Here is a 17,835-nt window from a genome sequence, read left to right on the forward strand (position 1 = left end):
GCTGCAAGGAAAACATCCAGCTGCCCCTGAGGTGGCGTCTGAAACCCTTTGGCCCTTCTCAGCACAGGGAGTCACAGGAGCTATTTTAAACACCTGCCTTAGGATGGGGTGAATTATCAGCAAACCAGGTGTCCCGCGGCTCCGCTCCCCACTAATGAATCCTGGTGGAAGTCGGTCTCCAAAGGCTTTTTGCCGTTGGTCTGTGGGGCAATAGCACCACCTCCACAGGGCAGGTGGGGAAACTGAGGCACGGTGCCCCAACTTGCTTGCTGTCCCACCTTTTGTGGTGGAGCTTGGGCTCACCTGCCTTTCCCTGCCCTATCCCTCCTTAGGCTGGGGCCAGCCGCAGAGGAGCTCCCAGCTTTAAACCCCTGTTGTCCCCACATTCCCCAGGCCGGGGATTTAGTCCTCCAGGAGTCGAGACTAAAGCCCTGCACCCCCCTCAGCATGAACCTGGGGTGAAATCTGTCCCTTCACATCCCTCCTCTGAAAAATGAACCCTGTGCTGTGACAGTGGGGGCAGCCAGGTGCTGGTTTCAGGCACCTGTAGCCCTGCTCAAGGCTAGAGTCCATGTTTTGTTGTTTACACCGACCTTCCTGAGAGTGGGATCTGCACTAACCCTGCCTGCGTGACACATCGAAACTGCATCACTCGGCCTGAGAGTTGGTAGGGGTTTTTAGGAGGAAAAAAACACTTTATTCACTGAAAACAAAAAAACCAACAACCAGACAAGAACTGCAAAACCTTTCCAGTTGAGTCAAATTTAGCAGCTTCAGCTAAGGAAACATTTTTTAAAGGAATAATTGGTGTGATTCTTTCATCCTTTTCCAAGCTTTTGGTCCTCTTTCTCCAGGGTAATATTTTTGTGTCCTTAATCCCCGTGTTTATTACAGTTCAGAGGGGGTTAAACAAGCCAAAAAATGGAGCAGCTGCTCCTGCTTCAAATTGAAGCGGCCGCTTCAGTTAACCTGAAATGACACGCAGGCACACGTGTGCCTTTGAACGGCTGCAGGGACGGAGATCTCACCCCGCTACAAAAGCTGTGAGAAAAACAGAAGCAGCAAAATGTCATTTCAGGCCAACCCCTGCCAAAAGTCTTCCTCTTGCCCCAGCTCCTCGAAACGGGCAGGCAGGGCCGGGCCCCCGGCACACACGCACGGCCTCGTGAGCCACCAGCACCGACCCCAAGGGAAACCGCCCCCGTGCTGCCACCCGCGCGGCACGGGTGTGCCACGGCAGCCGGGATCTCGGTGCCAGGCTACTACTCGTAGTAAATCACTCGCTGTAGCATCCCAAAATGTGCGCGTGGGTGCGAGCAGATCCCCCCAAAACACATACATTTGGCTCAGTTGTGCCCAGGTTGGCTCCTGCCGTCACCAGCTGAGACCTGACGGCAATCGAAGCACAGGGACTTGGATTCCAGTCCCTGTACCCCATCCTGTTGGGGGGGTTTCTCTCCTTTTGGGGAGAGGGGCAGGATGAGGGCCGCGAGGAGACAGTGAGCCACCTTCCCTCGCCGAGGCGGGGGGGTCACCCTCCCGCTGCTCTAGCAGGGTGTTTCCAAACAAAGTCTTAAAAGAGTTTATCCCCGTTTATTCAGGAGGCGACTGCTTGTGCCTCGTGGCTTGCCCCATAATGGCGGCTCCTCCCCCTCCGCGGCTGTCCTTACAAGGGGACATTTTGGCACCGGGGCTCGGCTGGGTGCTGGAAATGGCCCCAAAGGGCTTTGAACCCTTGAGGGGACCAGGACAGCCGCGGGTGCCGGCGGCGCCACCCCGGAGTGCCGCAGGGACCCGGACGGGCGCCGCCTCCCCCCAGAGCCGTGACCCCCGCCCGCGCCCGGCTCTGTCCGCCAGCTCCCTCCTGCGGCCCCGCGGGAGGTTGGAGCCGCTTCCTCCCGCCCTCTCCCCACGGTTCCGCCCCGGGGCTCGCTGGGCGCCTCCCCGCCCCGCCCCGCGAGCGCTCTCGCCCCTTCCCCGGGCGGTGTCTAACCCGGCCGGGCCCCCTCCTCAGCCCGCCGCCGGCCCCGCTCCCGCGGCCGCTCCCCCCGCCATGGGACGGGTCCTTCGCCCCGACGGTCTCCCCCGCCTCACGCGGACCCTCCGCCCCGCGGGCCCCGCCCCTCCTCTGACGTCACTCCCGCCGCCCGCTCGCCATTGGCCGGCCCATAGCTCTGTCCGCCCGGGTCCAAGATGGCGCCGCCGGGCGCTGCGGGCGGGTGGCGGTGAGGCGGCCCGCGGGGCCTGGCCGGCCGGGGGGCTCCATCGCCCGCCCGCTCGCTGCCGGGCCCGCCCCTCCCTGCCTCCCTGCCTCCCGCGGCAGCAGCAACAGCTCTGGCAGCGGAGCGCCAAGCCGCCGGACAGGTGAGCGCCGGCCCGGCCCGACCCCCAGCTCCTCCGGGGAAGGGGTGCAAGGGCCGCGGCTCCCCTCCCCAGCGGGGGGCGTTGGTGGGCGAGCTGGAGCAGCCCCTTGTCTCGGGAAGGGGCTGCCAGGAGCACCCTGCCTGGCCGTGGGGCTGGGGCCCCTGGGGTACCCCCTGCAAGGGTGGGGGGTACCGGGGGCGCCCACCCCGGCTGTGGGCCAGGGGAGTTGGCTGGGGGCCCTGGGGTTCCCCTCTGCAGTAAGGGGGATGCCGGGGGCACCGCGGGCTGTGGGGCAGGGGAACTGTGCTGGAGGAAATGCCCTTGGATCAGACAAGGGTAGTGCCAGGGTCGCCCCCTCATCTGTAGGGCAGGGCAGGTCCTTGGGGGGACCCCTGTGTGCACCCTCTGCCCCATGGGAAGCAGGGTGGGGGGGTCAGGGCCTCGAAGGACCCCTGGGGTGGCCTCAGAGCCAGGGCTGTACGCCCTCCTTTCCACAGATACTGAAGAAATCTCACCCCTTCCCGAAGCCCTTAGAGATTTCACCTTGGGTCGGAGCAACTCTGTCCCAGACAGGTGCCCCTGCCAACGTGTGTGCCCCTCTGTTATCCTCCCTGCGGGGTGTCACTCCTGGTCCACCTCTGCTCGATACGAGGGACTGTGGGGCCTCTCTGTGTGCACCTCCCCTGCTGTGGTACCTCTGGCTGGGATGTCCCTGTTCCTGCCGAGGCATCTGCACTCACCCGGGGATGGGAGAAACAAGTGACATGTCTGATTCCAGTGGTGCTTAGGAAGAAGAGGCTGGTGGGGATGAAGGAGATGCTCCCTACAAGGCCTCTGGAGCAAGGCTCCCATGGGCACAGGGCACTCGCCTCTCTGGGGAGGCTTTCACAAGTGCTGTTCCTGTCTGGTGCTCCTCACGGCTGCTCTCATTTCCCTTCCCCTCCTGCTGTGCAGACACAGTCTGAAATGCTTAGTTGGATCTAAATTTTGCTGGGCCAGTTAAATCTCTTTCTAATGTGCTTTCACTCGGTTCTTTGTCACTGCGCCGGCTCCCTCAGGTTGGTGGGACAGTCCAGTCCTGTGGCAAGCGAAGGGAAAGCAATGAGCACTATGTGTTCCTCCTCTCCTGCTCACGGGGAAGCAAATGTTGTGCTCTCCCTAGGTTGTTTCGTCTCCTGATTGCTCCCATCCCTCCCGGAGGTCACGGCCCTGCTCCCAGCTGGTGGTCTTAGACAGCATCTCTCTTCTTCAGTGGATGACTTCAGGCTTTGGCTTGGAAAGCTCAAACCTGGTGAACCTGTCTGGGAGGCAGCCAGTCCTGCCTAGACAATACACTCCAAGTCAAGGTTTTGGCAAAGTTCTCCCCTGATCCTAACTGCCTGCTGCCCAGGAGGCTTGCTGCCACCTCGAAATCCCCCACATGCCTGTCCTTCCCAGGGACAGCTATGACAGGGCTTGGGCGACACAACAAGTGAGCCCCGCTGTCACTGGCTGGAGTCCTTCCCTGTCCCACAGGGCTTGGAAATGTGAATTCCCAAACCTGGAAATCCCCTTGAAGGAAAAAAAGAATTAACATCAGTGTGTAAGGCACAGGGACTGAGACATGTGGTCACTCAGAGCGAATTGGTGGTGCAGAAAAGAGCAGATCTTAAATCCCAGCTCAGGCTGGAGAGACCCTAGCTCTTAGGGTCTCTCCAGCCTGAGCTTAGGGTCTCTTTGCTGCTGCAAAGAACAAATCTTCAGCCAAATGTGGCACTTTGGATCTAAGGCTTTGAAGACCGAAGATTCTTGAGGCTGCCTTTGGTCTGTATTCAGCTCCCAACAACAGGAAAGAAGGGCAACCCCAGAGTAGGCTGAGGAGATTATTTCTGGGTGCTGTGTGACTTTTTGCATTGTTGTCTTTTTCTTTCCCTTTTCTGCAGCATTCAACCTGTCTGTGGAGCACAGTATCCTCTGCTGGATCCCCGGCTCACCAAAAAGTAAGTGTTTATCTTCTAGATGCAGGCCACAAGGCTTTGCAGGGTTTTTGCTCAGTTCTGCAGTGGGTGGAGGTCCCCAGCACCCTCTGGCACAGTGATGTTCCTGCCGAGAAGGGCAGCAGTGGCATGTGGCGCTGCCTTGAGCTCTGCGAAAGCTCGCGGGGAAAGCTCATGTGCTGGTGTCCTTTGTGGCCAGAAATCCACATTGTACCAGCCACATCAAAGGAGACAGGCGTATTTTTTAGCAATGGTGTCTGAGCCCTCTGCTCCCCTTTGGAGACAGAAGTACTAAGGGAAGGGGAGGTAAAGCTGCCTGGCAGCTGCGAGGCTGGAGAACCACAGCCCCTTCCCGGCAGGAGAAGGCAGAGCTGATCTGAACTGCCTCCTTGTCTCTGTCTTGTGCTGTGTAGTGGTGAAGGTTCCCCCTTTTCTGTGATGCTTCAGGTGGTGGACTTTGACTCCTGTAGCTGAACGGTAAATGCAAAGGCTCCTTTTGTGCCTGAGAGAAGAACCAGGCTGGCCTGTCTGCTGGGAGCCATCGCAGCTGTATCGGGAGCATCCGCGAGCGCAGACTGGCTCTAACTCCTGACATGCCTCTCCCCAGGTCACTGGACTTTTTTTGGGTGTTAATCTACCAGTTTTCTCTAGGGTGGGGGGAGGCAGAGCTGGAGGAGTCGTACATCTCTCCCCTTTGCCCTTCTGAGCTGGGAAGTCTGGCACCTCTCCAGCTGTGTGCTGGCACTGTGGCCTCTGTGCCCTGCCATCGTACCAGCTCGGGCTCTGCCTCCAGCCAGCAGGCAGCGCAGAGAGTCTTAGCATGTTCTGTGGGTTTGGGAGGAGGAATGGGGAAACTGTAAGAATGGACTGGCTGGTTGGAGTGAGGACGTAGGGAAGGGAAGAAAATGAAGTGGTCTGACAGCATGGCTCTGATACTGTTTCTCGCTGGCTCCCAGCTTCATCAGGGACCACTCCAACATGCTGCCTATGAAAGGCAAGAAGGCCTTCAGCTTCTGTGAGTTCTCCCACAACACCAGTGATTCCTGGGACATCGGTGGTGATGAAGATGAAGACTTCTCTTCCTCCTCTTCTTTGCAAACTCTGAACTCTAAAAGTGGCCAAGGCCACAGCAGCCCAGGTTCTGGGGAACCACAGCAAGCTGCAGGTGAAACCCGAGCGGGCCCAATCTGCTCTCAGCGACGTGCCCACCAACTGCAAGGTTGTCAAGTCCAGCAGCGAGGCCCAGCTCTCCAGGACAGCTGGTAAGAGCCGTCCCCAGCAGCGGCCTCATGCTCTGGCGCTCCGCTGACTGGCTGCTGAACTCAGCCCCTTGCTGCTGCTCGCATGTTAGAGACGAGAGGCTGTGGCACAGCTGGTAGGCTCAACAGAGCCTTTCACCTCCTTGTAGTATCCTGTACTCCAGGGAACCATTTCTGGAGGCCTGGCCTTAATGCCTCAGTCTCCTCTGCTGCTCAGTATCCTGCGTACAGGCCCAGAGGATCCCGCGTTCTGGGTGCTGGCGGATTGTGGAGTTGTGTTAAGCACTTGCGTGGAGTTGCTCACTGTCTGCTTTCTTTGTGGCCCAGTGTGCTGCTCTTAGTCAAGGTCTGGATGAGGTCCTGCTGACCCCAGGTGGGGGCAGTTTGGGCAGAGAACTGGGCAGCGTCAGCCCCTGCTCGTGGCAGGTGGCCGGCTGCCTGTGCTGTGGAAGTTACCCAGCAGGTCCCTGCTGCCAGCAGGTGGCATTGGCAGCCCATCGCCTCCTCTCTATGCTAGCAATTAGCTCGATCACTCTTCAGATCAGCGGCGAGCAGGACAGATCTGAAGGCTGGTTCTTGTGGGATTCCCACAGCTCCTTCTGCCTCATCTCCTGTGCCCTTCTGCCCATCGCTTCCCATGGGAAGAGGGAATTCTGATCCCCTGGCAGCCAGGTGTCTGATGCAGGAGGAAGAGAGTGAGGGAGAAATGGGGGGAAATGATGGAAGAGCCACAACAGATGCCTGTGAACCAGCTGATCCACCAGAGTGGGCCAGCGGTGCTCTGTTTGCTGGGACTGGGGAAGAGAGGGGTGCAGTCTGCAGCGGCAGGTCTCTGACAGTGGCCAGAAGAGCGAGGTGGGGTTGGAGAGGTGCAGACTCTGTCCCCACCTCACCACAGCATCTGCTCCTTGCAGAGGAGGCCTGTGTGTGGACCCCTTCAGAAGCAGCAGTCCCTTCCCCTTTGGCCTGTCATTCTACTCATCGCCCGAATCTCTGACGAGAACGCTTCGGGTGCTGCCCCCGAGATGCTGAGGGAGAAAACCCGCCCGGAGAAGTTTTGGCAGCTCCTTTCCAGCCACAGCACGGACCTGGGTGAGTGTAGCAAAACGGGGGTGCCTGTGGGTGGGAAGTGAAAGGCAGAGGGGGCCTGCTGCCTCTTCAGGTCGCAGTCAGGTCTGCTCTGACACGGATGAAAGGACTACCTGCAGTTGCTCCAAGTGGGATAGTTGCACAGACTGCTCTGTTGGCAGGTGGTTATGTCCTCCACCAGCTGCCTGTCCGTTTCCAGTCTTCCTCCATCTCACAAATGATGGTTGTGATCACTGGGGACTGTTGGGCTCTGCATGAGAACTGAGGCTCTGGAGGATTGGAGCCCCTGCAGCCACCAGTCCTGTGCCCAGACTGAGCTGTAAACGTCTCTCCTCCCCTTGCTGCAGACACACGTCCCCCGTCATTGCTGATGTGGAGCCTTCCTGGAGGCTCGAGTGTCTCCAGAGCCTGCAGGAGCAGACTGGGCTTTCCTCTCCTTCTGGGTGTAGTGGTACCTGGACGTGCCTAGGATCTAACCCACTGCCACCACTGTCCCTTTGCAGATGAGCTGAGGAAATGCAGCTGGCCCGGTGTGCCCGGAGACATCCGGCCCGTGATGTGGCGTCTCCTCTCAGTGAGTACCCAGAGCTGTGACACAGGGGTCTGGGGGGACTGTGCCGATCCAGGGACATGCGCTGCTAGACCTTCGTTGTGTCCCGTAACCAGTTTTGCTCATTTTGTATCTGTGCCCAGCCTACGGGTGAGCTGTAGGTTGGGTTTTTTTTGTGGGGGAGTGTAGTTGCTACATCCTCTCTGAGTACAAAGCCCAGACTGGTGCTGGGAACCAGTCTGTGTGGTTCCCTCTTGTTTTGGGAAACTGAATCCCATGAAGGTGGGTTGCTCCAAGATCAGTAAAGGCATCAGGGGCTGGGAAAGCCAAAACCCGTGAAAGCTCTTTCCCCAGCTCCTGAGTCTCTGTGCCTGATGCTTCCAGGCGCACAGCTGACCGGCAGGATTTCAGGGGGCGGTTTGTGCTGAGGGAAGGGGCTTTGCCCTGACACAGCTTTTCCTGCCACAGGGTTATCTCCCTGCAAACATGGAGCAGTGAAAGCTGACCCTGCAGCGCAAGCGGGAGGAGTGCTTCAGCTTCATCCAGCAGTGTTGCGATTCCCAGGACAAGAAGCACCATCAGGACACCTACTGACAGGTACGAGCCCTCTGCCTGTTGCCTGGCTTTCTGCCTTGGTTATGTCCTTTTCCTCCCTCTTGCCGCCACTTGTCCATGTGGTTGAGGGCATGCAGGGACTTCCTCTAGCTGTAGCTATCGGGAGTCTTCTCCTTGGGGACAGGACACCATGTTTCTGTCTGTCTTCTTACAGGCAGTAGTTTAAGCCTTCCCTAAATCGACCTCATAACTAGAATTCAGACCCCAGCTCTTTCCCAGCTCAGGGTACCTGCCCATGCCTGGGCAGAGGAGACTGGAGATTAAGCTGTTTTTCTGATTTTTCTCAGTGCAGCCGTCATCTGCAGCCTTCACTGTGCTTGTCAGCAAGTGCAGCTCTTGCCTGGGGGGACACTGAGGGGTGGATTCCCCTCTGTTAGCCCATGAGGAGTTACTGTGCCCCTGGAAAGCACAGCTGGTGTGTGTGACCCACCCTCTCTTCCAGACCCACATGGACATTCCAAGGACCAACGCACTCATCCTCTTCCAGCAGCTGCTCATCCAGGAGGTAAGAGGGGGAGCGAAGCTCCTGCCCCACATTTGCCGTGGGGTGTGTGGGGGGTTAGACCAGCACTGCCACGAGTGAGTTGGTTTTGCAGGGAAACTTCCCTGGCTGACAGCTCCTGATGCGAATACCTGCCGAAACTTTGTCCCATGTTTCTGAAATCAGACCTGGAGCTCAGGAGTGATGAGATCAGCTCTTTTGTGGCAAGATGTAGCCAAAAACTGGTAGAAGACCTGAATCTTTGCTTTTGAGACAAATTCAAGGTGTTTGAACCAAAGGAGATGAGTTGTGTGCTAAGAAACCTCTTTTGTGTGAAGCAGGATGTGAGAAACACAGGCAGGGAGGGGTTTGCGAGGTGGCCAGGAGGTGTGAGGAGTATCTGTCCTCTTCAGAAACAAGCTCAGCGTGTGTGCCTATGTCAGAGCACAGTGTCCTGGGGCTGGGGCAGTCTGGAAATAACATGCCGGTTGTTGGGGGGAGGCTGCTCTACTGGGAACTCTCCTGACCCGTGATGTTTTGTCGGGAGAACTGTGCTGATCACAGCCTTGGCTTTCCACCTGACGCTCAGCAGGGTGTGCTGCTCTGCTAAGGGGCAGCCCTGCCCTAGGGGTGGAAGGCTCTTAAGCCACCTGGATCTTGCAAAGCCTGGTCTGCACTTCTTCAAACAGAGGCTCTGAGGAGCCTGGGCTGCTTTGTTTGGTGAAATGTGGGCTGGCCTGTGTGGGGGGTCTGTGGATCATACCAGAGCCTCTCCGAGGACTTGCATGCTTCTTATCTCACCCGTACTGCTGCAGAAAAGCCTGTCAGCACATGATCTCTGCTCCCTTAGTTTAGCAGTTATACTTTTCTGCCTTTCCTTTGTGCAGGGCTGATGCAGGTACCTGCTTTCCCTCATTCTTCGCTAGATCTTTCAAGAATCCTGTTTATCTGAGCAATTCGACACCCAGCCGGTGGCTGGGAATCAATGACCTGGTGACTCCATTCTTGGTTGGGCTCCTCTCTGAGTATGTTGGTAAGTGACTTTTGCTGTTTGAAGCACAGTGTTTGAAATGGTTGAAGCGCTGGCATCGGGCGGGTTTGCCTTGCTGGAGGCGATGATGTGTGTGTTCTTCCTTCCTAGAACATGGTTATTTTTAAAGGTAAAACAGCTCACTAGGTTCTAGGGACTGGGTGGTTTAAAGGAGCAGTTACAGAAGCTAAACCTTTACTTCCCAAGTTGCTGACTCAATTCCCATTCACGTATTAGTGAGCAATGTTGCCATCTGACAGCTGCCTGCAGCTCACATCAAACTGAGATGGTGGTACAAGTCCAGTCCTTGAGGCTGAAGGGAAACCGGAGGAAAAAAAAAAAAAAGCCCTTCTAATTTGTCCTGCAGGTGGGGGCCCTGTGGGCACCCTTGGCTGAGTGCTAAGAACAGAGATGGGAGACGCACATGTGGCGTGCTCTGCCTGGAAAGACTGCTCATCCCAGTGAGTAAAGTGACCGGTCCTTTGCAGGTCAGGGTGTCACTCATGCTCCAAGGTGCCTCTTAACAGAAATGACCCCACTAGCCAAATGGGAACCTTAAAATGTGGTGGAGGTCATGGGCTTTCTGTTAGCTGAGAGATGTGTACCTGCTGGGTCAATTTTCTTTGAAAAGACTCATGTTTGAAGAAGTTATAATTTCTGAAAAACACGTACAATTGCTTTGGCATTCCTGAAAGTCCTTATGTCTTCCCAGTGTAACACACTTCAAGGCTTTGCAGGAATAAGGAAACAAAATTTGACCTCTTTGATGAATTGGCTCCTACCTGTGCAGAGACAACAGCAGATCGTAGATCGATACGGTGCTAACGTGGTGTCGTTATACCCCACAGGTGTTACCTCCAGAACTTGCCTGTAATCAGAATATTACTGATCTCATACCTTGATTTCAAGTCACTAAAAAGCTGCATAGCCCCTCTAGGGGATAAGAAGATTGTAAAGGAAAGATTGGAATGGACAACACAGGGAAAATAATCAGTGATGCCTGAGTTCCAGGAAACAGACGCTCTCCTGGGAAAATGTCTTTTCCATCACTTATAGTTACAGCTGCCCACTGATGACCCCAGGGCCAGGGTGACAGAGTAGATTAAGACCATCAGGGGTGCTGGATGGCACAGCCTGGCTGATTTAATGAGCTGTACAATAGGTATTGTAACTGATGTGAATTAATCTCTTCACTGCATGACTGGATCTCGTTGCCTGCTCTGGCAGATGGTGCAGCCTGGCAGATCAGCTCAGCAAGCAAGGCTAAGCCACTGGAAAGTGTCTTTTCTTAGGCAGAGTTGTGGTTCTACCTGCTATTTAAATACTACTCCATTCTTTCTCTAATTCATGAGGGTGGTATGGGGATGCTGCCCAGTCTTCAGAGAGGAACAAAATCAGAGTTTGTTACAGTGTTGGTCTCCTCTTGGTGAAAAACCAGAGCGGAAGAACTCGCCTCACATGGAGTTGGCCAATCTCCTCACTCCTGTGTCCTCACAAGTTTTATTTAGAGATACCCAGGTCACATGCCAGCTGTCCCTTGTGGATGGTTAGTGGCAAATGCAACTCACCTCTCATGCACAGGAGGGTTTGGGAGAGGAGGGATCTGTAGTCAGTGCTGGGAAGGAGAGGTGTGGGATGAGAGCAAGAAGCCCAGGACATGCCTTTTTAGTCAACTTACAGTCCTACTGTAACATCAGCAGACCCTGATGAAAGGGTAAAAAAAGCAAAGGGGTTGATTTTTGAGTCTGTGTTCAGGAAACTGAACATATTCGATAAAATATGGCTGTGTAGGTACTTAAGCATGTTGGAATATATTGGGCTTGGTTAGTGCTAAAAATACCTTCTTGATTCTTTGTTACCTTTGTTCTCATTGTAAAGTAATTGATGAGTTTGTCTTTGAACAGTGAGGCTCACCTGAAGTTTTGCAGCATTTAGACAGCTTTGTGGCTGGTTGCCTTTTTTCAAGGCCAGGAGGAGGATATGAAATACATTGACTGATGCATAACCCTTAGGGTGAGGCACCAGAAGCAAGTCAAGAAGGCAAACTGGAGAGCCAAGTTGCTGATTATACTTCATGTGTCAAATATTCTTCTCAGAAACAAAAGGCATTAGACATGAATAGGACAAATGTCTGTACCCTCACACCATGCACAGGTTAAATTCTTTCTCTTCACATGTTCTGATTAATAAAGGACATTGTTTAAAGTTGATTAAATTAGTTTCACACATCTTGGAAGCCATGGAAAGATGAAGAGCAGCAGAGAGGTGAGATGTTCAGGAGAAACTCACTTCCTGTATCTGACTTGGAGGCTGCCCCATCCCAATGGCGTGTCACTGCCTTGTGTTCTTTCTGAAAAATTCATTAATTCAGATCACTTTTTTAGCAAAAGCTTTTGTCATGGAAAACATAAAACCTCTGCACTGAGCCTGTGCAAGAAGTAGTTAGTTGTCTTTGCCTGTTACAATGCAACCCTCTTGCCCTGCAGCTTCTGTACTTGCAGAGCTGGGCAGTTTCAGGGAGAAAAAGTAGAGATGTCCCAAATTCAGACAGTGATTAACACACGCTTTCCCAGCACTGCTTACACTGAAATCACTGATAGGTTTTGGAGTTAGCATTGCTCTGGTGTGGCAGGATCCCATTATAGCTCTTGCCCTAATGCCTGATTCACATTTTTAAGGCACTCCCAAGAAATCAGAGAAGCAAGCAGTAATTCATTGAGCTGCCTGCCATAAGCCAGCTTGATGAAAACCAAGACACCAGATCATCCAGCAAAAATTAGATGGCCTGGGATGTGGTGGGAACCCAGCTGGCTAATTTAGGCTAGATACCTCAATCTTGGATGGCTCATGTGAGGAGACCCAAGGCCTGTCTGGGTTCTCATGTGTTGGCCTAACCAGGTTCATACCAGAGTAATTCCGTTTGTCCGTGCAGGTGTGAGAGGAGAACGAGGTCTTTAAATAGAGATTTGTAACCACGGGGTATAAAGTAGGTGCTCTCTTGTGGCTTTTCATTGCCATGTTAGTTCTGTGTGCTGCTTGAATGCTTCGTTCAAGGCTTTTAATAGCTACAAAAGACATCATCACCTCTGTTAAGAGTGAGACTAAATGTGATGCCTGCTACGCTGTAGAGTAAGAGCTTGCAGCCTCTGTCCTTGTTACTTGCACTTCAAAACTTTTACTTCACTCTTTTCAAAGGAACACTGTGTGAACTAAAACCTGACTTCAGTCTGAGTTTTTAATTTTAAATTTGTGGCAGGATGTGCTTAAACTTGTTATAAATGCAGCAAAGTAAGGAACAGTTTTTTTCTAATTCTTTTCAAAGGCATGACTGTGTGTGCTGAGTTGGTGGTGTCAGGAAAGGGAGTCAAACTTCAGCTGGTGGAGGGGGCCTCATTTTCTTAGAGGTAAGAGGTTTCAGAAGTCTCTTGTCCCCTGGCAGGGATGGGGAGAGGTGCCTGATCTCGTGCTGACAGTTCTCTGCATTCCTACACATACCATCAGGCTTACTCTTTTTTTCATCTGGGCCTGGGAAAGAAGCACTGAAAAATGTGTTTGTGAAAATGTAAATTATCAGCAGGCTGTAGGCATAGCTTGCTCTTCTCTAATTGTAACTCATATTTATTTAGGACTTGACATTGTGCGACGGGTGGAGGAAGCAAGCAGCCGATTCAATGTGAATGACAGAGCAAGCTTCAACTTTATTGAAAGAAATCACCCCTTATATAAGCACTCTACAATAATCATGCACACTACTCACAGATCTATTGGATACATGTAACAGGCTACATTATAATATCCCAGCCCCTTGTGGCATTTCAGACATGTCACAACATCTTCCCTCTTCTGGCCTGCCTCCTTTCCCAAGGTTGTTTTTACCATCAAGGCTGTTCTGTACGTCAGTTTCTCTCTTTGTTAACATAACAGTCCTTTGTTAGCATAACTGTACCCTGGGTTTTTCCTTTGTTTACCTCAGGTGGCTGCAATCAGCTCCTGCAGAGACCCATGGCCTTGCTCTCTGCAAGCCGTTCTCCACACCTCAGAACTGTTAGGATCTAAAATCAAATTTCACAACTGGAAATTAACCTGAAAAAAGTAAACTTCAACAAGTTACTTGCTGTAAAGTGGCTACTTTTACTGATACAGGAATGTGGGGAAGTTGAGTGGCCCATTTCAGGGTAACAACTTGATAAACATTCAACATTTTACTATGGCTTCCAATGAGAGTGTTTATTGTTCCTTCTTTCACTGTTAAAGATATAAAAATAGTTTTAGGATGAAAGATTTTCAAAAGCCAGTATTTTTCTTTGAGGCTTATGTCATTACACTACTTTTTCTTTTCCTTTTAAGCCATTACTTGTTATAAATGAATTTAATATATATTAAAGTGTCAAAAGTTATGAAAGTTACATTGACAATAACCAAGGACGTATGTGATTAATTGTGGATACAAATTTCAACTGCATACTACACAACACATGCCACAAATTTCCAAGGTTCTAGCCAGCCATGTTTGGTAATTCAAAACATGATGAACAAAGACTCATAACTGCCATGTTGGCATGCCAGGATAGATATGACAAAAGATACACTGGTTAAATATCAGCTACTTATACTCTTCATTAATTCATTGATTTATGAACACTAATTGAAATGTGTGCATTAACAGAGCTTATTTATAGTATAATTTAAATCAGAATCATAAAATAAGAAGATCATTAAGATCATAAAGTCTAAAATAAAACACAGGATCAAAAATATATCAGATAGATTTTGAAACATTAATATAGAATAGACATTAAGAATCTGTAGTTCTATAGTGGAATCCAACCAAGTTGCTTCCACACAATATAAGAAATTAGTTTCATCTCCTAACTTTATTTGATTTTTTTACCTATCAGTAAATGACAGAAGTTCCTCAAACACTAGTTTACTCTTCCAAAATCTCTCATTCTTACATGTTTGTTGTTTTGGTAGCCTGGGAAAACGCATCTACACTAGACAAGTACCTCAACCTGGTGATAAGAAAATATCTATTTAGATTCTAAAAATGTTGACACTTCACACTAAGTAACATCTTAAAATAAACCCGATTCATCCAAAAAGAGAGCTCCAATTCCAGACTTTTTACACATCAACAGCTTATTCAGAAAAATATATTTATTCACTGAAAAAAAAAAATCTTAGCTGCAAAAGCAATGTTGAGTTTTCCTTTTACAAACCTGAACAATAAGGAATGAAGCAACTTGGACTGTAATCAAGTTTTTTCATGAATCGAATTTGCCCATTATCCTTAAGGCAAAAGCAGTTTCTCTCACCAAACACAAAACCAGAATAAACTGCCTCATTAAAGGAGACAACGCATTATCCAGTGCTTGCTCTCCGATGTTTAAAACCCAATCCACCTGCAAATGAAAAAACATGCTCCAGAGATCAGTTGACAGCTGCATCTTAAAGACAAAACTTAAGAGAAGACTCAGAACTCATCAAGGTACAGGAATATCATTAACATTGATAGAAAAGCAAAATCAAGTTCTTTTTTGAAGGAGAGTTATCGTCTCTTTTGAAGGCAGTTGGTAACTTTCCTTACTGTGAGTAGAGCAGCAAAAGCATCCACTTTCTGAAATAGTCATGAATTGATGGCTATATGTAGTTCACTTAAGTATATTTAAATTTTAGAAGACACATCCCATTCAAAATGAAAATGCTTTATACTTTAACTATTAAACCCAAGAACAGAATATTAGAATCATTTAAATCTGCCTCCGTACATGTCCTTAGATATTAAGGGCAAGATTAGAGAGCAAAAGGTGATAACTTCTTCTACCACTACATGTAAATGGAAAAACAGATGAAGTTTTAGGCATATAAGCCAATATTCATGCTTGCAGTCACTCATGCACACCATTCAATCTGAGGAATGTTTGTGTGTATCGTAGCTTCTCTACTTTTCCAACTACATACACTGATATCATAAGCAACTACTTACAAATCCTGCCTTGCCTGTATCCTTCCATCTTTAAACAATATTACTCAGCTCCTCTGAGAAATTTCAACTAATTTACACATGCAAAAATTGCTTTTGACTGCTGCCAAGCTGTTTAAACAGAAATTCAGAATTTCTCAAGTAGATAAGTATCAAAGTTCAACTGTCAGCACTTTCTATATGAACAGTATCATTAATTTTGCTTAAAGAACATAGAATGAATGAGTAAATACACCAGCACATCTGATATGTGAAGTGGCAAGTTCCACCTTAACAATCAAAGGGAAAAAAAAGCCAGGCTTAATACATTTTTCTCCACCTATGCTTCTCAATTTAGATTTTAAAAACTTATTTAATTTGAAGCATATCTGATGAATCTTCCAAATTTCTTACTCAAAAACTGTGTCTTCTCCTAATTCAAGATGTAGGATTCAGACTGACTTACAGTTCGAAAAATTTCTATGATTAGAGACTGGAAGGAAGATGCTCTCCCAATATTTTACTGTCATACCTGAGATATGCTGAATCTAGCATTTTACGCAGTACATTTAGCAGACAGGCAATTCTGCTGCAGGACTACAGAGAATTAAATTCTATTCCTCGTAACAGGAGACAGATCAAATACGAAACAGTTACAGGGGCCTCCTGAAGACCATTGAAACCACAGGGTTTTGACAAAGAATCCAGGATACTGACTATTTATGGAAACATTTTTCACTGCTGAGTTTTCTCTGAGTACAGATGATTCCCCAAGTAGAATGAGGTTAACTTTGTGAATAAATTCAATACAAAGTCACAAATAGTCTTACATTGGAAACATGAGAAATATTTTAGGTATACCTGTATATGTCTTTTACTGCAGTTTAGGTCCTGTATTACAAAGACTGCATTAGAAATAAATAGTTGTTTCCAGTACACAGTTCTTTCTTTTTTCCTCCTCCTTAGAACAACAGTGAGTTTTAAGGCCCAACCTTCAACAACTGAGGCTCAAAGAAATCTTAATAGAAATCTGCTGGCGTCTTTCCATTGCCTTTAATGGCAATTGGATTGGGTCCTTTGTCAGCAGACAGTGTTTCCATCCGTTACTTAGCACTGGTCTTTTCAACATGTATGCAATGTACCATACTAGTTATGTAAAATAAACAGGTTTTACCACAAGTTTTTTTCCAGAACTAAGTTTTGCTGTTCTGTTTCTTGTCTTTCATCAGCATCTGTCGCAAATGCCAACACCTGCTATCTGTGATAGGAAGTTTAAAAAAGTGAAAAATAAAATATCTTTGTAGTCAATACCCTTACATTAAGTAAAAAATAAAAGATAAAAGTCATATTATGAGTATACATACACAGTAAAAGCACGGTCTAAAAGGATTGTTAGAAAGCCTAGTGCAACACATCTATCATCAGCAAAGACGTTAAGATAAATATCATGGTAGGATAACACAGCTGTAAAGGCAGAAATTAAAACAAATGTTTCCATTCAGATTTTATCTGGTGTTAAATTCAACAGCTAGATATATTAGAGGATAGAAATCTAGACCACAAAGAAGCAAAAAACCAACATATTTTCAAACTGTGAAATTAGGACTCTAACAAAAAATAAACTTTTTTGCTCTTATTAAGCTTTAAAAAACCTCCTAAACTACCCTGAAATACAATGGGCTATATCTAATAGTTACACTCTCAAGCACATCCACTAAGTAAACTTAAGTGGTTCCAGTCCAAGAGGTAACAGTAAACTGCACCAGCAGTGACACATCTGGCAAACATGGGAGGTTTGTGGGTTCGTGGGGCTTTTACTGTTTTGTAACTGCCAACCAACCATACTAAGAAAAACTGGTAATGAAGGAATTAGAACAAAACTGCCATAAAATCTCAGCACATCTACCTGTCATTATTTACACCCATGCAATCCTCAATGTTCAGACTGTGTCATCATTAACTCTTCGGCATCTATTTCTTTCCTGAATTTGTGCTGGTGTTCTCTCTGAAATACCCTGCTTCCCATGTATGCACATTAGGTAATCTACAGAATACTAAAGTTTCCTACAAAAGTGAAATAAACAACAAAAAAACCCACAAAAAATTTATCCAAAAGATAGCATTCTGGAAGTCATGGAGTACCATCAGCTCCTAAGCTCAAACGAATGCAATTCTGAATGTTCCGATTCAAACCTAACACATAAAAAGTAAGTATTTTTGTATATTGTCAGAATTACAGCTTTAGAACTGTAAGACCAGCAGCCTTCACATTTCGGATGCATATAGTGGTGCTCATTACTGAAGAATTTTTGTATCTAAAATTATTTTACTTGCAGAAGTAAATTGTGTACTTGGAATAAGAAATTTAATGGTTTAATACGAATCCTATGACCCAGTTAAAAATACTAAATAAACCGCATTTAGTACAATTATCATGTCTTTGTGTCCTCTATATGAACAAATTCACTTTCCTTTTTCAGTTTAACACATTTATAAGAGAAGTTGCAGA

The 17,835-nt window shown here is 48.9% G+C and overlaps 1 pseudogene; it reads left to right on the top strand.

The window, feature by feature from the left end:
• Nucleotides 1–1,636: 1,636 nt before the first annotated feature.
• On the top strand, nucleotides 1,637–10,238 carry LOC141963914 (TBC1 domain family member 22B-like; annotated as a pseudogene).
• Nucleotides 10,239–17,835: the final 7,597 nt, after the last annotated feature.

Source organism: Athene noctua, chromosome 9 (genome assembly GCF_965140245.1).
Source record: "Athene noctua chromosome 9, bAthNoc1.hap1.1, whole genome shotgun sequence".
In the NCBI taxonomy this organism is placed as follows: Eukaryota; Metazoa; Chordata; class Aves; order Strigiformes; family Strigidae; genus Athene; species Athene noctua.